The sequence below is a fragment of the Ovis aries genome, chromosome X (genome assembly GCF_016772045.2).
Source record: "Ovis aries strain OAR_USU_Benz2616 breed Rambouillet chromosome X, ARS-UI_Ramb_v3.0, whole genome shotgun sequence".
NCBI lineage: Eukaryota > Metazoa > Chordata > Mammalia > Artiodactyla > Bovidae > Ovis > Ovis aries.
This window is the reverse complement of record NC_056080.1, coordinates 115,543,045-115,569,798: the sequence shown is the minus strand read 5'-3', so window position 1 is coordinate 115,569,798 and position 26,754 is coordinate 115,543,045. Positions and strand designations below refer to the sequence as shown.

Below are 26,754 nucleotides of genomic sequence, written 5' to 3'. Positions count from 1 at the left end.
CTCCTGGTTTAGTGGAATAAACAGACATAGAAAGCAGTTGCATGTACTTGTTGGGTGACCTTGGGAAGTCACTTTACTTCTCTGGACTTGATTTTTATTCACTATAAAATAGAGATTTAAAAAAATAGAGATAAAGGGTGATGGGTGGATGAGATAAGCTCTAGGGTGAAAACCCCCATCCCCTAAATTTTTATAAATGATTTAGTTATGCAAATATTTGAGATACTACTGTGTTCTAAGAACTGTTAGAGTTATTGAGGATACAGCAGGAAGCAATGTTCTTGTCCTGAAGAAGGATACTAATCTAAATGAAAGGAGATTTAGGTTGCAATGTGTGATCTGAGATTGAATCTTTAATTTGAATAAACTAGCTTTATAGGGAATTTTGGGGGAAAGTAGGCAGATATAAGTATGGATGGGTCTTAGATGAGATGAAAACTTTTTTTTTTAAAGTGTTTTGATTATGCCTCATGGCATGTGGGATCTTAGGTTCACTGCAGTGGAAGCTTCTTAACATGGAATGGTAGAGGTTGACAATTGAGAAAAAGCAGTTATAGAGTTACAAAGCATTGTGTGCATGTGTTATGTCATTTTGGTAGAAAATACATATATATATTATATATACTTAGAAAAAGATCTGAAAGGATATATTCTTAGCTGTTAATAGTGACAATTTCTGGGTGATAGAAAGTTTGTTATTTTTAATTTAAATTTATTTGTTTTTAATTGGAAGATAATTGTTTACAATATTGTATTGGTTTCTGCCATATAGCAATATGAATCAGCCACAGGTATACATATGTCCCCTCCTTCCTGAACCTCCCGCCCACCTCCCTCCCCACCCCACCCACTCAGCACCAGTTTGAGCTTCCGGCATCATATAGCAAATACCCACTGGCTATCTGTTTTACTTATGGTAATATATATGTTTCAATGCTACTGTCTCAATTCATCCCACCTTCTCCTTCCCCCACTGTGTCCACAAGTCTGTTCTTGTTTCTAATCTTTTTATTTTCTAATTTTCCACAATGAACAAATACATACTGCTTTTGTAAAAATAAAACATTCTTTCTAATTTAAAACATAATCTCTCTTCATGGTGCTTACCTACTGCTGCTGCTGCTGCTGCTAAGTTGCTTCAGTCGTGTCCAACTGTGTGCGACCCCATAGATGGCAGCCCACCAGGCTCCGCCGTCCCTGGGATTCTCCAGGCAAGAACACTGGAGTGGGTTGCCATTTCCTTCTTCAATGCACGAAAGTGAAAAGTGAAAGTGAAGTCGCTCAGTCGTGTCTGACTCTTCGAGACCCCATGGACTGCAGCCTACCAGGCTCCTCCGTCCATGGGATTTTCCAGGCAAGAATACTGGAGTGGGGTGCCATTGCCTTCTCCGCTTACCTGCTAGTGCTCCTTTAAGTATTAGTATTGCCAAATCTGTCATTTTTTTTTTCCTAGGGAAACACAAGTAAGAATGGAGGATGCTCTTCTCCCTAGAAGCTAACAAAGGGTCAAGTCTTTCTCTGTGAAATGGCTGTAGAATATAAACAGAGGCTCCTGGCATTTCCCTCCTGGTAAGTAGAACTTTCTTATAACCTGGGCTTTAAAATGGGGTGGGATTCTGTAGAATGGCTGGCATTAAAAAAGAAGGCCCAGCAAGGCCAGTGTTGACTATGTTCAGCTAAGCACCATGCCTAATCTGATAGTGGATACAGGTTTATCTCCTCCAGTGATGGACGCATCAGGATACTGAAGCTGGATATGATCAAGCATCTGAATCATGTAACTCCTACTCCTTTTATTCTAGGCCAAGGATCCATAGGCCCTGACAGCTATTTTTGTAAATAAAGTCTTACTGCAACACTTTACATATTGTCTATCACTGCTTTTGCCTCGCCATGCTAGAATTGAGTAGTTGTGACAGAGATAAGTATATGACCCACAAAATAAAAAAAATTACCATCTGGCCCTTTGAAAAAGAACAAGTTTATGGATCCCTGTTCTAGGCTCACAAGAAAACTGTCTTAGTAGGTGAGCCTGTGGAGGAGAGAATGCTCATCTTGCAGTTAAATTAATAAATTGATGTTCTAATTTATAAACTTCATTCTCTTCTAAGCTTTATTAGCATGTGTCAGTATTCCCAGCTTCAGATGACTCTAGATTACTCATTAGATTGGATTTCTTTTTTTTTCAAATTGAAATATAGTTGACATGAAATATTATGTTAATTTCAGTTGTACTATATAGTGATTTGATATTTGCATGCCTTATGAAATCATCGCCATGGTTAAGTCTAGTAACCATCTGTTCCCATGCAGTTATTATGTATTATGAACCATATTCCTTATACTGTGTATTACATTCATATGACTTATTTATTTTATAACTGGAGGTTTGCACCTCTTTATTCCCTTCATCTATTTTACTCCCACCACCCTCCTCCCCTCTGGTAGCTACCCATTTGTTTTCTGTATCTGTGAGTCTGTTTTCATTTTGTTTGTTTTTTAAGATTCTACGTATGAATGAGAGCTTACAGAATTTGTCTTTCTCTGTCTGACTTATTTCATTTAGCATAATATTCTCCAGGCTCATCCACATTGCTGCAAATGGGAGAACTTTTATGGCTGAGTAATACTCCATCGTGTGTGTGTGTGTGTGTATACCATATCTTCTTTAGCCATTCATGTATCAAAGAACCCTTTAGCTTGCTTCCATTTCTTGGCTTTTGTTTTAATAAATAGGGCTGCAGTGAAAATTGGGGTGCGTATATCTTTTTAAATTAGTGTTTTTGTTTTCTTCATATAAATACTCAGAAGTGAATTCCTGGGCCATATGGCAGTTGTACTGTTAATTTTTTAGGTACTCCCCACAAAATGCTTATTCATTAGAAAGGGCAACCTAGTAACTTCACTGTGGAGAAACCTGGCAGACACCACCTTAACCAAATGATCACTTAAGATTAATAGTTATGGAACAAACTGATATCATGTGCCTCTTGAGAGGATGCACTGAAAAGGACACAGTGTCACATCTATAGTATTCTTGCCAAAACAAATTGTCTAAATTGAGTCATGATGAACCATCAGAGAAACCCAAAATTGAAACAGCCTGTATTTTTCAAAAATATCGTGGTAATGAAACACCAAAAAACAAACAAACAAAAAGACTAGGGAACTATGCCAGATTAAAGGAGCTGAAAGAGACAGGTATGATCCTAGACCAGAAAAAGGACATTGTTGGGGCAATTGGAGGAAACTGAATACAGTCTATTGATTTGATAATTGTGTTGTATGAATGTTAATTTCTTGATTTATATTAATAGTATTATTTTGTGATTATGGCAGATGTTAACATTTGGAGAATCTGGGTGAAAGATATGTGAGGATTCTTTGGGCTATTTTGCAACTGTTTTTTGTTTTCTGTAGTTTCAAAATGAAAAGGTGAAAGTGAAATGGGAGTCATTTACCACACCCCCAAATAGCTGTAGGTGATCTGACTACAATCTGCAGTGTGGCTTATAGGGGAGCCAGAGTATAAGTGGGGAATCAGTCAGGAGACAGTGGCACTAGGCCCTAGAGCCTAGTGCTTGGGCTCTAGGGCACGCAGGCTTCACTAGTCACGGCTCCTGGGCTCTAGAGCCCAGACTCAGTAGTTGTGGCGCACAGGCTTAGCTGGTCTATGGCGTGTAGGATCTTCCTGGACCACGGATTGATCTCGTGTCTTCTCCATTGGCAGGCGGATTCTTTACCACCAAGCCACCAGGGAAACCCTCTCTCTGCTTTTTTCATGAAAGGGTTTGAATTCTGTGTTCTCACTCAAACTGTGACCTTTACAGAGCCCCATTGGTTAGTTTGGGTTTCCTTGTGATGCGCCTTTCTCTACATTTAGGTCTTTACCTGGAATACACTCAAAATTTTGTCTATTTTTCAAGGCTCAGTTCAAGAACCACCCACTCCAAGCTGTCTTCCTGGATTTTCTCAGCCCAAAGTAATCCTTCTTTTTCTGAGGTAAGTTATAAATCTTGTTATTGTTCAGTTGCTAAGTCGTGTCCAGCTCTTTGTGACCCCATGGACTGCAGCATGCCAGGCCTCCCTGTCCATCACCATCTCCTGGAGTTTGCCCAAGTTCATGTCCTTTGAATCGGTGATGCCATCCAACCATTTCATCCTCTGTCACCCCCTTCTCCTGCCCTCAATCTTCCCCAGCATCAGGGTCTTTTCCAGTGAGTCAGCTCTTCACATCAGGTGGCCAAAATATTAGAGCTTCAGCTTGAGCATCAGTCCTTCCAGTGAATATTCAGGGTTGATTTCCTTTAGGATTGACTGAATTGATCTTGCTGTCCAAGGGATTCTCATTGCTCTTGGTTTATTTGTTTTATTTAGACTCCATTCACTGTTTTACAATCATACCCTTTGCTTTGTACTTATTTGGCTTTGTTTTGGGCCATGCCACGGCATGTGGGATCTTAGTTCCCCTGCCAGGGAAGTCCCTGTACTTGTTCATATTCATGACTTCTATCCTCTACCTGATTTTAAATTCCTTGAGGGAAGGTACTTAGGTTGTTCAACTTTAAATGAATAATTTTCTTTCTCATCATCAGGTACAAAAGAGGTTCAACAGTGAGGTAAGTTGATAAGTTCCCCAGTGTACTTAGAATCTAATCTTTAATTTCTCTTGTTTCTAGTGAGGACTTTTCCTGTGAAATACTAGTAATTTCCTTTGTCCCCAGCAATCTCCTTTGTAACTTGAAGCCTGTTTTCTATGATTTTCTTTGCCATGGTGTTGATGGAACTACTTCCACCAGGGGGAGCTCCTTACTATATCTAGGTCAATTTCTTTTTCTTTAGAGGCAAAAGAAAGGAGACTTCATCAGGCAAAATATTGAAGCAGTGGGAATACAAACAATAGGAAGTAGGAACTTGCGACTTGGGACTTGATTTGATTCCAGCACCAGTTGGCCCAAATGCCATTCACTTGTCATATTGGGTTTTGGTATGATTCTGGCCCATGTGTAAAGATTTCTCTCTCCCCAGCCATTTATTTCATCTACAGATATATATTAATCATGTACTTTCTGTCAAGTATTGCAGATGCTGAGCTTCATCTGTGAACAAAACCTACCGAGTCTCTGACCTCATGGAACTCATGATGTGGACTCAGGTGGGTAACAGATAATATGTAAGACAGATAGATACAATGTTAGATGGGGATGAGCGCTAAAGGGGAAAGACAATGCAAGGTCTAATAGGCCATTGTAAGAACTTTGATTTTTACTATAAATGAGATGGGAAGCATTGGGGAATTTTGAGTGGGAATGGTGTGATCTGGCACGTTTTAAAAGGATTACTATTGTTTTCTGTATAATACATTATATCTAAGAAGATAAGCTTGGGCCAGACTGGTATCAGTGAAATTTGGGATAAGTTGTTGAATTTGAAGGTGCATCTTGAAGTTGGATTTGCTGACAGATCACATGTGGGATGTGAAAGAGGAATCAAGGAAAACAGAGTCACCATGTTGCATAACACCAATAGCATTGCCTAAAATGTGGCTGGTGCTCTCTGGAGTGACATAACACAGTGTTTCTGTTTGAGACAATGCCAAGGTTTTCATCCTGAGTAGCCGAAATGATGGAGTTACCGCTAACTGCAGTGGTAAAGACTGTGGGAAAAACAGGGTTGGGAGTGTAAAAGAAGTTAAATTGAGGATGTGTTGAATTTGAGATGCCAGTCAGACATCTAAGTGGAGTTGATGAGTGAGCTGTGGGGTACAAGAGCATGGCACTCACAGGCGTGGTTAGGGCAAGAGATAAATGTTCTGAAGTCACAGATGTCTAGATAGTATTTCAAGCTCTGAGATGGATGAAATCTCCAGGAGTGAGGATAGTTAAGAGGAGGGGACCACGGGACCCTGCCCTGGGGCACTCTGACAGCCAGAGATTAGGAAGATGATGAGGAACTGGCAAAGGAGACTGACAATGAGGGCAGTATTTTGGAGGTTGGCAGCTGATCTCAGGTACAGGTAGCTTAATCTTTTTGTGTGCCTTAATCCACTCGGACCCCTAGAACTAGAGGTTCATAGACCTCTAGTACATATGACAAAAAAAGGCAGTGGCACCCCACTCCAGGACTCTTGCCTGGAAAATCCCATGGGCGGAGGAGCCTGGTGGGCTGCAGTCCATCGGTCGAGAAGAGTGGGACACGACTGAGCGACTTCACTTTCACTTTTCACTTTCATGCATTGGAAAAGGAAATGGCAACCCACTCCAGTGTTCTTGCCTGGAGAATCCCAGGGACGGGAGCCTGGTGGGCTTCTGTCTGTGGGGTCGCACAGAGTCGGACACAACTGAAGCGACTTAGCAACATGTATATATATATATATATATATGGCTGTACCAAGTCCTAGTTGCAGCACATGAGATCTTTAGTTACAGCATGTGGGATCTAGTTTCTTGACCAGAGATTGAACCCAGGCCCCCTCCATTGGGAGCATTGAGTCTTAGCCACTGGACCACCGGGGAAGTCCTGGCTGCATCTCCTTCTGCCTCAGTTTCTCCTCTGTCTCATCTGAATAGAACAGTAGTAAGATGAAAGCAGTTAATACATGTGAAGTACTTAGAACAGTGCCCAGCATGTAGTAAGTGCTCAATAAGCTTTAAAAAAAATATTTTTATGGGAGTAGAGTTGATTTACAATGTGGTGTTACTTTTAGGTGTACAGCAGTATAAGCTTTTGTTATTTGTCTTTCTTCTCCTTGAGGAATAAGACCACGCCCTTTTGTTAGCACTGAGCTTGGCACAGAGTACTAGGTGCTTAATACATATTTGTGTGACTCAACAGGATTCTAAATCAAATTCAAGTTCGTATTTAAGTTTCATGTGTGTATGGCCCTTTCATCACTCATTTATTGCTGTGTTCCACTCTGTGTAGTGGTTAAGAATGAAGGTTCTAGAACCTGAAGCCTTGGTCTGTGTTGTTGCTTAGTCACTTACTAGCTTGCTAGCCTCTATTGCCTCAGCTTCCTCATCTGGAAAATGAGAAAACAAATATAGGAAGTTAAACAGTTACTGAACATTCAAATGTTAACTATATCTATTTCTAATCTTATTAGTTAAGTGACTTAATATACACCTCTGATGTTCTATGGACTGTGTTGGACAATAGAGATGCAGAAATGAGTAAGGCTTGGTTCCTGCTCTAAGAAAACCCCTCTGCTAGGGAAGGCAGCAAGTCAGTAGATATAGAGCCTAGCAGAGGAAGGGAGCAACTTTTTGAGAGGGACCAGTGAAGGGAAAAGGGAGGGTCATAAGGTTTTTTTAGGGTTTTCCTTGGTGGCTCAGTGGTACAGAATCTGCCTGCAGTGCAGGAGATGCAGGAGACGTGGATTTGATCCCTGGGTCGGGAAGATCCTCTGGAGTAGGATATAGCAACAAACTCCAGTATTCTTGCCTGGAGAATCCCATGGATAGAGAAACCTAATGGGCTGCAGTCCATAGGGTAGCAAAGAGCCAGACACGACTGGGCAACTTTGGAGGCTTTTGCAAGGCTTTTGGAGCAGGTAAATCCTGAGCTTTGAAATCTGTGGGTTGTGGATCCTGGAATAAGAATGTCAAATAGGTATCAAAATCCTTCTTGTGGTTCATTGGAAATGAGTTTTAGAACAGACGTCTCCCATCGATTTCTTGAATAAGACCCCTTCATGAGAGGTCCCACCCTCTATTTTGAAACCGAGAGAAACTGTTCTGGGCCAACAACAGTGCCAACCTAAGTGCACCAAAAATAGTTTGAACAGTTTTCCTTGAGCAAAACTCCTCTTTCCTTCTGTCGTGAAGCCAGAGGGCCCACACGGGCAGAGGAGTGCATCCCACAGGCCTCTGTGCTGCCTTCACCCTACTCCCAGTGGACTTTCTGAAAAGGTTGGCACTCTCTTCCCTTTGTCACCCCCACCATCAGGTGACAGGCGAAGCAGAGAGACATACGTTTTCTAAAAAAAAGGCCAGGACCCTTTTCTCACTCCCACCTCTCATAGAGGTCTCTCGGAGATGGTGGGATGGCGCTATATTAACATTTTTGAGATCAAGGACAGGGTAGGGGTAGATGAAAATGTTGGTCTTTTCTCTCTTAGAAAACCAATAAAGCCAGTGACGCTTGTCTATATTCCCCAAGTAATTCATAAGAACAATAGAATTCAGAGTTCCTGGTGTTCCTCTGGAGCTGATTTTGGCAAGTGATAAGCAGCTTGTAAAAGGACTTATTATTGAGTGGAGCTTTGGCTGCCTGACTTTTAAGGTTGGTTATTTATTTTGCATGTTGTATAACAGGAGCATTGGGCAATGCTCAGAAGAGGCCTTATGGGTCAAGGAGTAAGGGCTGCTCTGTCTCCTCCTGCCAGAAGCAGATTCCAGTGCGGAGTACGAACCCAAGCCATGGCTTTCCTGCAATCCCTAACCACCAGACAGGCCTTCTCCTTAGGGGTTGAACATTTCCATCAAGTCCCAGCCCCAGAAAAATAGATGTGTGTGTAATTTCTCCAACTCACACTGATAACGTGACCTGGCTTTGAAAGACACGTTTTTAAAGACACACTGTGGTCATTTGCAAGAGACAGTTATATACAAGGTCCCTGGCATCTCAGTAGGTAGATACTCTGAAAGGTAGGACTTTGAAGAGTGCCCAGCCCAAATTGTCCCCAGTCCTTTTGGTTCTAACGTACTTCCTATCTCCTGCTGGTCTTACTGGCTCCCTGAGAAAGATCCAGACATTTTAGAGACAGTGAATGAGGGAAGTTCTTCTTTCTCCTGTTCTAAACTTTAGGGAACTGAGCCAAGGCTCTCAAGAAACTGCGATGGTCTTGATAGAGAAAAACTTAGTCATGGCTCTTTTTTCACTTTTCTCTTGTTTGATTTTTATGGCAGCCTGAATTTATGAGGATGTTGTGTTTACAGAGGCTATAAGCCAGCGTTTGTGTCTGGTCATATTAGTACAGTGGGAGACAGCAGGAGATTATAGGTGCCTGGGTAGAGGTTTCATGAGCTTTTGAAGGAGTTGTAGATGCTTTATGATATTTTGAAGACACGTGTCTTGGGAGAGGTGGCCTTTACACTTGAGGTTACTGTTTCAGGATGAACCCTCCTTTCTCAGAGACAAGGTTTTGTTGAAGAAAGTCTTGGAAAACATGTGAGAAACAGTCATCCTCATAGAGTTTATGAGTGTGACTAGGTTAATTTCATGCACTGAAGTCCCCAGCATCGGGGATGGCCTACTGCTTTGGCTTCTGAATTAGTCAGGATAAGCTAGATTCTGCAGGGACCCCTGCTCAGTCATTCAGTCATATCTGACTCTTTGCAACCCCATGGAGTGTAACCCACCAGGCTCCTCTATCCATGGGATTCTCCAAGCAAGAATACTGGAGTGGGTGGTCATGTCCTGCTTCAGGGGATCTTCTCAATCTTGGAATCAAACCCGAATCTCCTACATCTCCTGCATTGGCAGGTGGACTCTTTACCACTGAGCCACCTGGGAAGCTCCAGACACTGATGCGGTAACAAATAACAACACATATGTTGCTCACATAAATAAGATTTGATTCAGACTGGTTGGCTCTCTTTAATCTTATAGTAGTGCCATCTGGCACACATGACCTCCAAGGGCACTGTAGGAGAGGAAAAGACAGCTGGAAGCCCACAGGCCTTAATTGCTTCACCCCGGCATTGACACATCACTTCTGCACATATTTCAGTGGCAGGAACTCATCACTTTGCCCAGTCTAATGCCAGGGTCATGTAGACGCATACCTGGTCTATCTGATGGCTGTGAAGAGTCTCTCCTATATCCTCTGGGGACCAACTGACCCTTAACTTCCCGCCCCACTCTCAGGGAATGGATGAGTGATGTTGATTTCCTAATTCTGCAAACACCAAACCAGCTCTCCAACCTGACAGACAGCGCTAGTTTTAGGACAGGTAGTGCTCACCTCTTTGGCAGATGTAATCCTTTTCCTTGTCCTCCCTTATCACTCACCATGAAGCTCACATCCTCCTTCTGCTCCTGTCTTAAGACTCACACTCATGTGAATGTAAGAATGGCTCCCAGCTCAGACACCTTTGTCACTCTGGCCCCAGGTTCCAGGTCTGACTGGAGCTGTGGGAGTGTTAAGTGAGAAAGTGGAAACGCTGCTCTTTCCGAATTTCTCACAAGGTTGGGCAGGCAGTCCCTGTCTCTAGTGGTCCTCAGGCCCCAGAGTGGAAGCACCATAAATTAATCTACAGCAAACCCTCTGACGAGATTGAGGGAGCAGAGTTCCCCAGGGTCCATGAGTATCACTGAGAGAGGGGACTTACTCCCCTCCCAATGCCGTGTTCTCTTTAGTTATGGTAGCCCTTCTCCCAGGAGGAGGATGACCAATGGAGCCATTTCCAGATTTCTCTCTAGAAGTGAAGACCAAATTCCCAGAAGGGACCTGAGAGCTAAAAAGTGGTTGGCTGCTCCTGACCTGACTTATCGTGTGTAGCTGAACCATAACCACTGGAGTATATTAGAGTGTGTGTGTGTAAAAACCAATCCTGTCGTGCTTGGTGACTTTGGTCGCCCAGCCCTTGGAACAGTTTGCTTCTTTTCTTGTTTTCCCTTGGAATCTCAGGTGCAGGCAAACTAAGGAAATAATGGGGTCTTCTTGCTTTTAATGTCTTCCAGTGGAGAGGGGTGGCTGGGGTCAGTGTAGACCAATCTAAGGAGTGTATATTTGCCAGAGTTGCAGCCCATCTTCCTTGTTTCTGGCATTTGTATCTCTCTGCAGAATGAGCCCTGGACCTGATGGAAGTTATCCACAGGGTAGCTGGGTGGCTGATGACTTGGTTGGCTTTGAAGGATAGGAGGGTCAGCAATGTAATGAGGCAGGGGTTGGCATGGCTGTATCTGAAAGAGAGTCATGATGATGAGCTTTTCCTTTCTCTTCTTTGGCTTCATTGTGATATTCTGTGTGGGTCCTACTAGCTTGAATCTGGGCGAGACTCACCCAAATAGTTCTTAGATACAAATCACATCCCCTTACCTTCTCGAGTAACTGCCAAGCTCATTATGGTTAAAAGATTTCTAAGACCAGGTACAGCACTCACCTGGGTTAGAGTCTACCATTTAAATGTATTTCATACATATGAGCATTATGTCCTTTATGTTTTTTACTGTTTCACAGTTATTCCAGATTGAACCACTTTTTAAAATTTCTTTGTGTTTTCTTTATGGGAAAATATCATTCAATGGTTGTTGTTTATATTCCTCTCTTTATTTCCCAGTAACAAAATTTTAATTCTTCACTGTGACATTTTCATGTCTTCCTCTTCGTGTTTCATATTCCTGCTGTTGATTGCCACTCTCCTCACTAAGTTTTCTCCCCCTTTCCAACGTTGAAACCTAAGCCTTCTTCTCTTTTCCCATGTCTTCAGTTTGAGATGTTGTGTATGAATTCTAATAAAACTTTTTAACTGATCAAAGACATTTAACTTTGAGCCAGTTAGAATCTCACAGACTTATGTGATCTTTCTAAGGACTTCAAAGTAGTTCACCTTAAAAACTAAAATAGTCCATTGTAGTACTGTGTTTATCATCTCTATCTAGGAACTAGGTAGGGGCACATTTTATCCCTTCTGTCTTTCCTTTTGTTGTTGTTAGTTTTTTTTTTTTTAAATGTGTTTAATACTATGTTCAATGAACATAGCATCATTAAATGCTAAGACTATCTGTCTGTTTATCCTTGTGGGGTCTTAGTTAAGGCATGTGGGATCTTTGATCTTCACTGCAGCATGTTAGATGCGGGATCATTATTTGTGGCATGCAAACTCTTAGACGAAGCATGTGGGATCTAGTTCCCTGACCAGGGATCAAACCTGGGCCCCCTGCATTTGGAGTGCAGAGTCTTAGCTACTGGACCATCATGGAAGTCCCTTCCTTCTCTCTTAAGAATGGTCAAATCAAGGTGCAGAGGTGATAACTTTTCCGTTGTCATCATCCTGATTGTTGTTTCCAAAGTAAGGAATTGCTAGCCTATGGATTCTGCATTATTCCCTCCATTGTAAGCTAAAAATGATACTAAGACAGGCTGACAGAGACTGCTTTCCATCATGTGTGGGTTAATGGTCTGGCAGAGGCAGGACTCTGGATTTAGAGGCCCACAGAAGATAGGGACCCCAGCATCTAGGCACCCCTCCTTTCATGTTTTGTGTGTAGCTGGGTCTTTGGGGCCTGACCCAGCTCTCCCAGCAGAATCCTGTAGTCATACTTTTCTACAGAGGATGTGGACACAGTAGGGATTTAGCTGTCAATAATATTATAGACAGTAGAAAATTTCAAGTATTGCTTCTTAAAGTAACAAGTGATGGCTGAGGGTGCAAGGGAGAATGACCTTCTTGGCAGCTTATCAAATGAAGTGTCAAGTGTGAAATGGTTTCTAAATTGTAAAAAGTATGATGGCCATTGGTATTGCATTATAAATTGCATGAGTTGCTTTTCTGCCAAGATTTTAAAGAAGGACATCAAAAATCTCAAGTATTGATGTAGTTTAGTTCAGTTCAGTCGCTCAGTCGTGTCCGACTCTTTGCAACATCAGGGACCGCAGCACACCAGGCCTCCCTGTCCATCACCAACTCCTGGAGTTTACCCAAACTCATGTCCATTGAGGCAGTGATGCCACCCAACCATCTCATCCTCTGTTGTCCCCTTCTCCTCCTGCTCTTAATCTTGCCCAGCACCAGGGTCTTTTCCAATGAGTCAGCTCTTCACATCAGGTGGCCATCTGCAGTGATTTTGGAGCCCCCCAAAATAAAGTCTGACACTGTTTCCACTGTTTCTCCATCTATTTGCCATGAAGTGATGGGACCAGATGCCATGATCTTAGTTTTCTGAATGTTGAGCTTTAAGCCAACTTTTTCACTCTCCTCTTTCAGTTTCATCAAGAGGCTCTTTAGTTCTTTACTTTCTGCCATAAGGGTGGTGTCATCTGCATATCTGAGATTATTGATATTTCTCCTGGCAATCTTGATTCCAGATTGTGCTTCATCCAGCCCAGTGTTTCTCATGATGTACTCTGCATATAAGGTAAATAAGCAGGGTGACAATATACAGTCTTGACGTACTCCTTTTCCTATTTGGAACCAGTCTGTTTTTCCATGTCCAGTTCTAACTGTTGCTTCCTGACCTGCATACAGATTTCTCAAGAGGCAGGTTAAGAAACTTCAAAATTCACTTTGCTTACCTTCTGATTAGGGCATTTTTGTTTTGCTTGAACGTAGAGCCCATGGCTGAGTTATTTTTTTCTCCAGCTTCACTGAGGTATAATTGTATGCCAAAAACTGCAAATAATTAATATATATAATCTGGTGAGTTTGGACACATGAATGGACCTAGAAGACATTAGGCTAAGTGAGATAAGTCAGTCACAGAAGGACAAATACGACATGAGATTCCTCTTAGATGAGACCTCTGAAATAGTCAAAAGTAAGGATGGTGGTTGCCAGGGGTTGGGAGGATGAGGGTATGGGGGAGGGGTTGGTATTCAATGGATAGAAAGTTACAGCTATACAGTATAAGATGAGAACGTTCCAGAGACCTGAATTACAAATAGTGTTTACAGTTAACAGTAAGGTTCAGTTCAGTTGCTCAGTCATGTCAGACTCTTTGCGACCCCATGGACTGCAGCATGCCAGGCTTCCCTGTCCGTCATCAACTCCCAGAGCCTGCTCAAACTCATGTCTATCGAGTCAGTGATGCCATCCAACCATCTCATCCTCTGTCATCCCCTTCTCCTCCTGCCCCCGATCCCTCCCAGCATCAGGGTCTTTTCCAGTGAGTCAGTTCTTAACATCAGGTGGCCAAAGTATTGGAGCTTCAGCTTCAGCATCAGTGCTTCCAGTGAATATTCAAGACTGATTTCCTTTAGGATTGACTGGTTTGATCTCCTTGCAGTCCAAGGGACTCTTGGGAGTCTTCTCCAACACCACAGTTCAAAAGCATCAATTCTTTGGCACTCAGCTTTCTTTATGGCCCAACTCTCACATCCATACATGACTACTAGGAAAGCCGTAGCTTTGACTAGATGGACCTTTGATGGCAAAGTAATGTCTCTGCTTTTTAATATGCTGCCTAGGTTGGTCATAGCTTTTCTTCCAAGGAACAAACATCTTTTAGTTTCATGGCTACAGTCAACATCTGCAGTGATTTTCAGGCGCAAGAAAAGAAAGTCTCTCACTGTTTCAATTGTTTCCCATCTATTTGCCATGACATGATGGGACCAGATGCCATGATCTTCATTTTTTTAATGTTGAGTTTTAAGCCAACTTTTTCACTCTCCTCTTTCACTTTTATCAAGAGGCTCCTCAGTTCCTCTTCACTTTCTGCCATAAGGGTAATGTCATCTGCATGTCCGAGGTTATTGATATTTCTCCCAGCAATTTTGATTCCAGCTTGTGATTCATCCAGCCTGGCATTTTGCCTTATATACTCTGCATATAAGTTAAATAAGCAGGTGACAATATACAGCCTTGACATACTCTTTTCCCAATTTGGAACCAGCCTGTTGTTCCATGTGTGGTTCTAACTATTGCTTCTTGACCTTCATATAGGTTTCTCAGGAGGCAGGTCAAGTGGTCTGGTATTCCCATCTCTTGAAGAATTTTCCACAGTTTGTTGTGATCCACACAGTCAAAGGCTTTAGCATAGTCAATAAAGCAGAAGTAGATGTTTTTCTGGAACTCTCTTGCTTTTTCTATGATCAAACAGACGTTGGCAATTTGATCTCCAGTTCCTCTGCCTTTTCTACATTCTGCTTGAACATCTGGAAGTTCTCGGTTCATGTACTGTTGAAGCCTAGCTTGGAAAATTTTTAGCATTACTTTGCTAGCGTGTGAGATGAGTGCAATTGTGTGGTAGTTTGAACATTCTTTGGAATTGCCTTACTTTGGGACTGGAATGCAATAAGGTATCACAGGCTTAAAAATTGATCAGTACATTTTTTTTTATATCATCTGGTTTCTCTCTGGATCTGCCTAAGGTCAAGATATCACCTTTTTAATTTCCTCAGCATTCCACAGTTTTGAGGAAAAGGCAGAAATGTTCCTCAGTTGCAGGTTAGAGCAGATTCCCCAAGCCCATGTTACCCCCACTTTGTTGGCACTTCCCTTTCTTATTTTTTTCAATCTATTTGTTTTTAATTGAAGGATAATTGCTCTACAGTATTGTATTGGGCACTTTGCTCTCTGAAAGAAGAATCTGGCACAGCTTCATGTTTATTCTTGGTTATTCTTCCCAATTTACTGTCACTCAGAGCTGTCTGAGCCAGGGAGTTGGTGTGGGGACAGGGGATTTTGAGGCCTGGCCTGATTCCAGGCAGATATCCAGTAGCATAGCACTTAACCCCAGGTCAGGCTTCTGGCAACTTCTGTCCTCTGGAATTTCGCTCTAAACCTAGAAAGAAGGAAATAGACATAAACTCCCTCAAACACAGAGCGATAGCACTGGAGTCACCAACTTTATTTCTCAGGCTTTTTCTAGTGCCTTGCTTACAACATAGCTCTAAAGAATGTTGTCATCTGGTTCTTAGCTGTACAGATTAAAGGCAACAGGAGGAGATATTGGAGTGGGGGATGGGGGGGGAGAAGCTCAGATATACTGATGGGAAGTCATACTGACAAAATAGCACAACTTAAAGCATGTTGATTCTGATTACCCTGAGTTAGCTGGGAAAAGATTCAAGTGAATTAAGAACTCTGGGAAGTATGTAATATATACATGTATATTTCATGTCATCAGAGATAATCTTTAAACATTTTGGTGTTAAAGGATACGATTTGTTTATCTGTACAAATCCAGTTGTTTCTAACTGCTATACCTTGCCTAAGCCAGAATTATGAACTGTTTCTTGCAATGACAATTTAATGCTTTTTGATAGTAAGATTGGAAGCCTTGAGCAGAGCTGAAATTGTCTTGTTTTATGAGAGTGATTCAGGCATTGAGCAAGAATGTGATTTGAATCCTAAATTCATTCATTCTCAGATTTGGTCCTCAGTAGAGGCATCTCATTTCAGACTTCATCTGAGGCTCCTTCAGCTACCTCTAGGCTTTTGCTCACATTTTGGCAATTGGCCTAGGAGCTGCCTGTGATCCTGCATGGAGGCCCAACCAAACAGGAAGTGACCTCAGGCCTCAAAGGACTCACTGCCAGCCTGTTGCCTGGGTTCACTATGCCAATGAACCAGCCCGGCCTCGTTGTCACCACCTCTGAGTCAGAAGTCTGGGCAGGGTGCAGAGGCTAATGTGCAGACTCCACTCTGGCAGCCTATCCCGTTCTCATGGCCTTGAGCTCTCTGCCCAGCTGCTGTGAACTGGCAGGCCTTGGGTGGGAGGGACACTGGTTGGGCCAGGGCTTTCTGCTGCTGTCAGAGGCATCTGTGATCAGTTCAGTTCAGTCACTCAGTCGTGTCCAACTCTTTGTGACCCCATGGACTGCAGCACTCTAGGCTTCCCTGTCCATCATCAACTCCCAGAGCTTACTCAAACTCATGTCCATTGGGTTGGTGATGCCATCCAACCATCTCATCCTCTGTCGTCCCCTTCTCCTCCCGCCTTCAGTCTTTCCCAGCATCAGGGTCTTTCCAAATGAGTCAGCTCTTCTCATCAGGTGGCCAAACTATTGGAGCTTCAGCTTCAGCATCAGTCCTTCCAATGAATATTTAGGACCGATCTCCTTTAGGATGGACTGGATGGATCTCTTGCAGTCCAAGGGACTCTCAAGAGTCTTCTCCAACACCACAGTTCAAAAGCATCAATTCTTTGGCTCTCAGCTTTCTTCACAGTCCAACTCTCACATCCATACATGACCACTGGAAAAACCATAGCCTTGACTAGGTGGACCTTTGTTGGCAAAGTAATGTCTCTGCTTTTTAATATGCTATCTAGGTTGTTCATAACTTTTCTTCCAAGGAGCAAGCCTCTTTTAATTTCATGGCTGCAGTCACCATCTGCAGTGATTTTGGAGCCCCCCAAAATAAAAAGTCTGTCACTGTTTTCATTGTTTCATCCATTTGCCATGAAGTGATGGGACCAGATGCCATGGTCTTCGTTTTCTGAATGTTGAGTTTTAAGCCATGTGCAATCACCCACCTCCTTTTGCTGGTTGATTAATAGTCTGGGCACTCACCTCTGCTGGCAGGAAAGTCTTTTGTTCACACCTCTCACTGCCTGACTCCCCACCCTATGATACAGAGCGTGATTGCTTCAACTTAAAGCACAGGAAGAGTGAGGCTGAAGAGCCCATGCAGCAGGCAGAAATGTGGCTCCCTTAGCCCTTGCCAGCATGATGCCTTGGCTGAGCCCTTTGCCTCCTCCCTGTTCTGCCCCTTAATGCACTTCACCAAGGGGTGCTTGCTAATTGGTCAATTTACCCCATCCTCCTTGTTTGGGGATGATTCTCATGGCAGTAGGACTACTGAATGGGGCAGTCAAATGTGGTAAAGCCCTGGACTGGAAATCAGGAAAGCTAGGTTCTGGTCCTGGATCAGCTGTGGGGTCTTAGAGCTCTTACTCCTCTGAGGGTGAGGGGCAGTGGTTGCATTCAATGATCTCAAAGGTCCAAGTGCTCACTCTTCTATTCTCTGTCCTGTTCATACAGACAGAAATGGGCCAATTTTGATCATACCTTTTCTTTCCCTCCATCTCCATATCTCCCTTCACCTGAGCTTCTCTTGTGGGAAGAAATTCTGAATCTCTTTCTTTCAAAAGCTGGCCAGGGAGTATGGCAAGATTGTATTATCGATGCCTAAGTTCTGGGAGTTTTTATTTTGGAACTGATGTGGAATCCAGGATTAATACAGATATGGTAGTCCCATCTGAAAGTTTATCGCTGAACAGCAGGCAGACCAGCGCAGCTAACTGTCTATGTCACAGTGAGGTTTGGAACTCAGCATCTCAGCCTCAGTTTACTCTCTTGCACGTGACTTGAGCGGGTGCAGGAGGACTAAGCTGTGCCCTTCCCTCTCATCCTCAGCACTTCCCAGAAAGGAGAGGGAAGGCTGGAGAGGGTGTGGCAACAAGCTTCGTCATGGATACCTGACAAATGGCTGACTTTATTAAATGCCTACTGTCTGGTAACTGAGCCAGGGATTGTGGAGTGGGGAGACTAAGAAGGCAGCTTTTGACAAACAAACCCTGCCTGTCCTTGGCTTTGGGGCCTGCATCAAGTTGTTTTCTCCATTTGGCATGCCCTTCCTCTCTTCTTAGCTCATTGAAAATCCCCACCATCCAGCAAGTTCCACCTCTTGCCTGAAGTTCAGCAACCTTTTACTGAGGACCTCACCATTCCCCAGCCCTGTTTGGGGGATACAAAGATGAATACATATGTAGTCCTTTTCCTCAGGCAGACTGTGCTGTATATATTTTCCTGCTTGGGTCACGGTGGCTTCATATTTCTTCCTTTCTTCTCTCCAGCTAAAACTTAAGCCCCTTGAGGGCAGAGGCTATACTTTGGGGGCTCCACAATGGCAAATAGATGGGGAAAATATAGAAACAGTGTTAGATTTCATTTTCTTGGACTCCAAAATCAATGTGGATGGTGACTGCAGCCACAAAATTAAAAGAGGCTTGCTCCTTGGAAGAATAGCTGTGACAAACCTAGACAGTGTATTAAAAAACAGAGACGTTACTTTGCCAACAAAGGTTCATTTAGTCAAAGCTATGGCTTTTCCAATAATCAGGTATGGATGTGAGAGTTGGACTATAAAGAAAGCTGAGCACTGAAGAATTGATGCTTTTGAACTGTGGTGTTGGAGAAGACTCTTGAGAGTCCCTTGGACAGCAAGGAGATCCAACCAGTTAATCCTAAAGGAAATCAACCCTGAACATTCATTGGAAGCACTGATGCTGAAGCTGAAGCGCCAATACTTTGGCCACCTGATGCAAACAGCCAACTCATTTGAAAAGACCCTGATGCTGGGAAAGATTGAGGGCAAGAGGATAAGGGGGCAACAGAGGGTGAGATGGTTGAATGGTATCACTGACTCAATGGACATGAGTTTGTGCAAGCTCCGGGAGTTGGTGATGGACAGAGAAGCCTGGCATGCTGCAGTCCATGGGGTCGCAAAGTATCTGACATGACTTAGTGACTGAACAACAACAACCACTTCAAGTTGGGTGATTCACTAGAAGGATGACTCACAAGATGCAACAGCAGGTTTTAGTCACAGCTGAGGTCTTACAGCAAAGGATACAGAGAAAGGCAGCGGGAAAAATACACACATGGCTCGAGGATAACCTTCTGAATTTTTCCCTACCCAGGGCCACACAGGAACAACTCACAGCAAACTACAGGGACACTCATGACAGGTCTGTGCCCAGGGAAGTCCACCAAGTCTCCAGGTCTGAGGCATTTATGAAACAAAACTCAAGTCTCAAATGAAAGGTACTTAAAGCCAGGTACATCATAACTCTTCTTAAACGCTCCTGAGAGGACCTCCTGAGCTGGTACAACACACACCATTTCTCTGGACAGCATGGTCAGTCAGAGACATAAAGAACCTGCTGAGGGCCATTGTCCCAGGGGTATAGGTCAGGGGTCAGTTATGATGCCAGGGTCCCTTGGAGACATACAAGGACTGATCCATGAGACCTTCTGTATTAACTCTTTCCTCCAACTGTGTCTGATACAGTTCATGTCCCCTCTCAGAGTGCCCAGCGTGGGGCTACACAAGACCTGGCCTCTTCTTTGAGCTCCACTCAGATACACATCACTATCTACTTGTCTCCTCCAGTCCCCTGGACACTGGCATGTGAACATGTCAAAATCTGAACCTGAACACCCCCCACCCTGCCACCACTCTTTCCCATCTCAGTAACTGTCAGCGTCATTCACTGTATTGCTCAAGCCCCATACCTGGGCATCATCCTTGATTCTCCTCTTCCTTTCACCCCCTCATCCACAGTTGATCCATAATTCCTATTTTTTAAATATTTATTTATTCATTTGGGTGCGCCAGGTCTTAGCTGCAGCACTCAGGATTTTTAGTTGCGACATAACTCTAAGTTGCAGCATGTGGGATCTAGTTCCCTGACCAGGGATCAAACCCAGGCCCCCTGCATTGGGAGTGTGAAGTCTTAGCCACTGGACCACCAGGGAAGTCCCTGTAATTACTATTGATTCTCACTCTGAGGTGTATCCCAAATGTGACCACCTCTCATTCTTTCAACTAGTCTGGTCCAAACCACCAATCGTCTTTCATCTGAAATACTCGTCTGCTTGGACCTCCCTGATGGCTCAGTGGTAAAGAATCTGCCTGCCAGTGCGGGAGATGCAGGAGACACAGGTTCAATCCCTGATCTGGGAAGATCCGCTGGAGTAGGTAATGGCCTACCCACTCCAGTATTCTTGCCTGGAAAATCCCATGGAGAGAGGAGCCTGGCAGGCTACTGTCCAGGGGGTTGCAAAGAGTTGGACACGATAGCTAAATGACAACATCAAAACTCCATTTTTTTAAAAAAAAAGCATTTGTTTCTTTCAGTTATGTGCTGATATAATCCAGTGTAACTTTTATTATAAGTATGTCAGTTACTAAGAAAAAGAGACTTAATATATTTTTTAAAAGTAAAACTAAAGTTTAGTGCTTAAGGTTGCAACTTGGGTACAAATTAAAAAAGAAAACTAAAAGAATGCAAAGAGGAATTGGGATGGGATATATATCAGGTTTCTGAGGTAGCTGGCAAGGTTCTATTTCTTGACCTAGATGAGAATAAGAAGGTATTGACTTTATAATCCTCTATTAAGATATGCAGTGTTTTATATATTATACTTTATAATTTAAAGTAATTACAAATATGTATATCAACTATTCAAATGTAAATTATTTTAATGCAGTTACCCCTTGTGTGTTTTCATTTCAGGATCCCTGAAGACTTCCTTATGGATTTTGTCTCTGGGAACATGTGAGTTCCTGTCTGAGTTTAACAGAGAGTTTAAAATATGTATCATCACTTATAGTCAGAGTCTTACAAATTAAAACAAAACATTATTTCCCTTAACAAATTGGCAGAGACTTTTCAAAAATATTATTACTCAGTGTCGGCCAAAGTATGAAGACACAGGTACTTATATGCCATGCTGGTAGAAATGTAAATGAATACAACCTTTGTAGAAACCCAGTTTGTAGTCTGGAACAAGGGCCTGAAAATGTTCATATTCTTTTTCCCAGTAAGCTCAATTCTAGGAGATTTATTTGAAGGAAATGATCAGAGATTACATGCAAGAATGTACCTTGCAACAATTTTGTAATACTAAAATCTTGGAAACAACAAAGATGTTTAATACTCAGGAAATAGTATCATCACACGCTGGAATATTATGCAGCCATCAGTATGGATGGTTTTGAATATTGACACATAGAATAATGATGATGGTGGTGGTGGCCAGGATTTATTAATCACTTACTATTTGCCAGGGATGACTATACCTCTTTAAATGAATTCTTGTATCGTCGCAGCAGTGCTTTGAGGTGAGTACTATGATTATTCACATTTTGCAGATAAGAAAACTGAGGTTCAGAAAGTTATGTAACTTGCCCAAAGTCACACTGTAAGTAGCAGTACAGCCAGAGCTTGCATCCAGGCCTGAATACTCTAAATTTACATATAGGCTGTTAATAGTAATAATCTTTAAGTGATAGGATTATAGTGATTATTTTTTTCTACTTTAAATTTTCTTTTATACTCTTAATTTTCTACAGCCATCACTTATCAATTTTATAATCAGGAAAAAATAGCAGCTCCTCCCAGGTATTCCTGCCACCCAAGGATATACTGACTTCTGGCAGAAGTGTCTAGGGGCAAAGGTAGGGCCAAGGGCCTTGGGGCAGGAAATACTGAAGAGTTCCCTGTGGCTTGGCCTCCCCAGCTCCATGGCTAGTCCACACTTCTCCTGGGAACACTGCCTTCACTGGACTGGACAGGCACCCACCTTGGTCTGGGTTCTTTGCTTCTGTACAAGTAGAGTCTTGCTGAGGAAAGGAATAGTGTATGGGCAGAGACAAAGCGCAGGAATGACCTGCTTTTTTAATTTCCTACTAAAATTGCCTCCCTGAATTCCTGTGTCTCACACTGCTTGCCTCGTAGCTGTGCCCTATGTAACAGGAGTTCTAACTTGGCACCTTTGTTATGCTTCTCTACCACCTCTACCCTTAGACCAGGGCTCAGGCAGCCTCCTTCTGGCTCTGACTAACCAACAACCTTGTTTAGGGGGCTTCATGTGGCCGCCAGTGGGTCATCACCACTTTGTCCTATTTCTATGCGTGTATCCGCTACTCCACCTGCCTCCTTATCACAACTGGTATTTTTCCTAAACTGGGATCTTTTAAGGGAAGATGAGGCCAGAAAATGCAACAGACTCGGTGTGACACCCACCACCCCCCACCTTTCTCTAGACCTGGGAAGACTTACTCCGTGCTCCTGCCTTAAGAAAAACAAATCGGTCCATGAAAGAAAGACATTCTGGGAGTCTGCCCCAGGTTAGCCAAGAGACCTGGGCATGAAACTGAGCTCTCTGGCTTCCTGGGCCCCCTGTGCTGTCTATATTTAGCCAAGCTGCCCCAAGCCTTGTCCACCTTGACTGAAAGCCAAAGCAGGCAGTTTGCTTATAAACATTCTGTGCCTGCCAGCTCATGCCAGCCAACCATTTAGATATCGGTTTTAAAATGTGAGGCTCCCCTTGCACCCAACTCTGAGGGTCTGCAGAGAATACACACCAAGGGCTCCACAGCCCAAGTTTTTCCCAAGGCCAAGAGTGACCTCAGCCAAGTGCCTGAAAATGAAAGGCGTGTCTCTCACCGCTTCATCTTGGCAGGGCTCAGCCAGCAGCTCCCTCTCAGTCCCACTGTTTCTGGTCACAGTTCTTTGAGTGTGTTGACCTACTTTCTCCCCTTCAGAGGGAAGACAGAAACCAATAAATGTCTCGCGAGAACTCTTGTTCTCAGAAATGGTGACTCTGTCTTCTGGGCCCTCATCCTTTCCCTGCTCCGTTATCACTCTGCTCTGCCTACTTCAAGCATGACTGGAGAAAAACCCTGAGTGTTGCTTGCTGTCCCCATTTTACAACTGTATTTTCAGAGGCAGCGTGGCCCACATATCACAGGGATGGGGACAGAGCCTGCCCCCCTTTCCTTCCTTTCTTTTTTCTTCTTTAAAAAAAAAAAACAGTTTATTTATTGAGCTGTGTTTGGGTCTTAGCTGTGATGCATGAGATCTCCACTGTGTCATTTGAGATCTTCCCTTGCCATGCATGGACTCTCCAGTTGTATTGCGTGGGCTCAGTTGCCTCATAGCATGTTGGATATTAGTTTCTCAACCAGGGATCAAACCTGTGTCCCCTGCATTGCAAGGCAGATTTTTAACCGATGAACCACCAGGGAAGTTCCACCACCCTTTCTTTCCCTAGTATAGCCCCCACTGTTAAGTGCCATGTGCTGTAGTGAGCTTGCTTCTGCATAAGAACCTTTTGGAGATCTGCAGGGTGTCTCTGATTTTGTGACTGGTGGCATGATGAACTAAGAGATATCCAGCTTGACCATTTCCTACATCTGGCTTGGGCCTCTGAAAAGTGGCTCAGGTGTCTCAACTCTGTAGTTGCCTTAACAGGCAGAATCCTTCTTTGGACAGTGTACACAGGTGACTCTGCAATACCCTCCATTGAGATTTTTAGTGGCAAATTGATCATTTTAAGCTGTCTTTACACTTCCCAGTCTGCATGCCATTGCCCACTTCCTCTAGCCATCAGTTAAAATCAGCTTGGAAAATATATGCCCATTTTAATATCAGTCTGAGAAAAATCAATTAGGTGGATAAGTCTGCTGGGGTTCAGAGGTAGGGTGGGGCTGCGTCATATAATGAATTCCAGAGTGCCTTTGGGATTATCAAGGAGCTTTAATAAGCTGCCGTGTCTATTCTCCATGACTGTAGATAATCAAATGGATCTTATTTAGCTCCTCTATTCCTGCCTGCTTTGTCTCCTTTCTTCCCAACTTGTCCCTGTGTGCATAGCAGATTATATACAACCAGCCTGTCTTCTAGCATCCTATCAGATTTCATTGACATTGGGTAACATGTGGTTTGAGAAAGATTACAGGTCTTTTTCACCAGCTCCAAAATAATGTTAAGAGTCATGGTGGCCACAGGATCCTGCACCTCTGCAGCCAGCTGGGCCAGGGGTGGGGTGAGCCCTCCCCCCGGAGAGCTGAGCCAGCAGCAGGTGAGGAAACAGGGCATAGTTGCAGACAACAGTTGGGGATCTCTGCTTTTTGGGGACCTTTCCTAGTTGTGGCTGTGAAGTGTCTGTCCCCCCACCCGACCATCTGGGTTGATTGGAGGCAAAATGAGAATGAATAACAACAGGACCTCTGTCTCCCCATGACTGGAGAGGGGAGGGGGCAACTGGGATGAACTTTGGGCATTGGATAGAAAGGGTGATGTTACTGAAGAGGTGAATGATGGAAGGGATGATAATGAAAGTTATTACCTTAAAGGATACCTCAGAGTTTCCTCAAGACTCTGAAGTGAGAAACGCCAGATTGGCAGGGTAGAGAGAAGGACACAACACTTGGAAGAAGCTTGCAGAGCCTGTCTTGTCATAGGCAGCACACTTTGGTGCCTTACTGACCTAGGAGACCTTCTGTAATGAAGGCAGTGTTTCTTTGTGCTCTCTAATATGGTGGTCAATAGCCACATGTGGCTTTTGAGCACATAAAATGTGGCTGGTGTGACTGAGGAACTGAATTTTTAGTTGTAGTTAATTTTAATTAAATTGACCTACATGAAAAGATACTCATCATCACTAATTATTAGGGAAATGCAAATCAAAACTACAGTGAGGTGTCACCTCACACCAGTCAGAATGGCCATCATTAAAAAGTCTAATAAATGTTGGAGAGGGTATAAAGAAAAGCTAACCCTCCTACACTGTTGATGAAAGTATAGGTTAGTACAGCCACTATGGAAAACAGTATGGCAGTTCCTCAGAAGACTAAAAATAGAATTACCATCGGATCCAGCAATCTCACTCCTGGACATATATCCAGACAAAACTCTAATCTGAAAAGATAACATGCACCCTTATATTTGTAGTAGCACTATTCACAAAAGCCAAGACATGGGAATAAACCTAAATTTCCATTGACAGAGGAATGGATAAAGATGTGGTGTATATATACAGTGGAATATTACTCAACCATAAAAAGAAGGAAATAATGTCATATGCAGCAGTTGAACGAATCAGAAGATTATTACACTAAGTGAAATAAATCGCGAAGACAAATACCATGATACCACTTATCAGTTCAGTTCAGTTCAGTCGCTCAGTCGTGTCTGACTCTTTGCGACCCCATGAATCGCAGCATGCCAGGCCTCTCGTCCATCACCAACTCCTGGAATTCACTCACACTCACGTCCATCGAGTCAGTGATGCCATCCAGCCATCTCATCCTCTGTCGTCCCCTTCTCCTCCTGCCCCCAATCCCTCCCAGCATCAGAGTCTTCTCCAATGAGTCAACTCTTCCCATGAGGTGGCCAAAATACTAGAGTTCCAGCTTCAGCATCATTCCCTCCAAAGAAATCCCAGGGCTGATCTCCTTCAGAATGGACTGGTCGGATCTCCTTGCAGTCCAAGGGACTCTCAATAGTCTTCTCCAACACCACAGTTCAAAAGCATCAATTCTTCAGCACTCAGCTTTCTTCACAGTCCAACTCTCACATCCATAAATGACCACTGGAAAAACCATAGCCTTGACTAGATGGACCTTTGTTGGCAAAGTAATGTCTCTGCTTTTGAATATGCTATCGAGATTGGTCATAACTTTCCTTCCAAGGAGTAAGCATCTTTTAATTTCATGGCTGCAGTCACCATCTGCAGTGATTTTGGAGCCCCAAAATATATGTGAAGTCTAAAATATGACACAAATGAACTTATTTACAAAATAGACCCACGGACATAGAAAGCAAATTTATGCTTACCAAAGGGGCAAGGGAGTGGGGGAGAGAAGGATTGGGAGTTTGGGATTAGCAAATGCAAACTATTATATATGGGATGGATAAACAATAAGGTCCCACTGTAGAGCACAGGGAACTATATTCAATATCCTGTGATAAACCATGATAGAAAACAATATGGAAAAGAATGTGTGTATATGTATGCGTGTGTGTGTATGTATATATATATAATGTATGTATAAATGACTCCCTTTGCTGTATAGCAGAAATTAACACAATATTGTAAATAAATTATACCTCAATAAAATTTAAAAAATAAATACATTAATTGACCTAGCTGCATGTGGTTAGTGTTTGTCCAGTGGGGCATCACAGCCCTAGAGTCACAGTTGACTCAGGCAAATGGGGCAGTCCACTGCAGAGCTGTAAAGTACTGACTACAGCCAACAGCCCTGGCATAAATCCTGGTTTGCCATTTATTAACTTTGTAACTTTGCAGAAGTTACCCAACCTCTTTGAGCCTATTTTCTCATCTGTAAGATGGAGAGTCTAACAGTGCAGAAACCACAGAAGGCTGTTGGAAAGATTGAATGAGGTAATTCATGTAAAACTCTCAGCAAAGTGCCTGACATCTGTGACTTGCTCACTAAATGGTTACTGTCAGGATGTTTTGATGTTAAGATGTAATGATGTTTAGACCTATCTTATTTTTCTGTGCTTTGGCCCTAGTCATTGAACATCAGTAAATCAGCCTGACTT

At 43.1% G+C, this 26,754-nt stretch overlaps 2 long non-coding RNA genes across 14 annotated transcripts in view; one reads left to right on the top strand and one right to left on the bottom strand.

The window, feature by feature from the left end:
• The window catches only part of LOC105605611 (uncharacterized), a 75,325-nt gene that overhangs the window by 2,430 nt on the left and 46,141 nt on the right, over nt 1-26,754 (top strand). For 2 of the 13 annotated variants that reach the window (XR_006058366.2, XR_003587329.3), the window contains exons 2-6: nt 1,454-1,569; nt 3,927-4,002; nt 4,596-5,155; nt 19,312-19,435; nt 20,911-20,952. This is a non-coding gene — a long non-coding RNA (uncharacterized LOC105605611). Of the gene's footprint in view, nt 1-1,453; nt 1,570-3,926; nt 5,156-19,311; nt 19,436-20,910; nt 26,332-26,754 lie in introns of those variants that run through there. The other 11 variants (XR_009598814.1, XR_009598809.1, XR_006058365.2 and 8 more) reach the window with 10 other exon arrangements.
• On the bottom strand, nt 11,662-22,922 carry LOC114111251 (uncharacterized). The gene is made up of 2 exons (XR_003587335.3): nt 22,846-22,922; nt 11,662-15,447 (listed from the first exon to the last, which is right to left on the bottom strand). It is a non-coding gene; the product is annotated as an uncharacterized LOC114111251 (long non-coding RNA).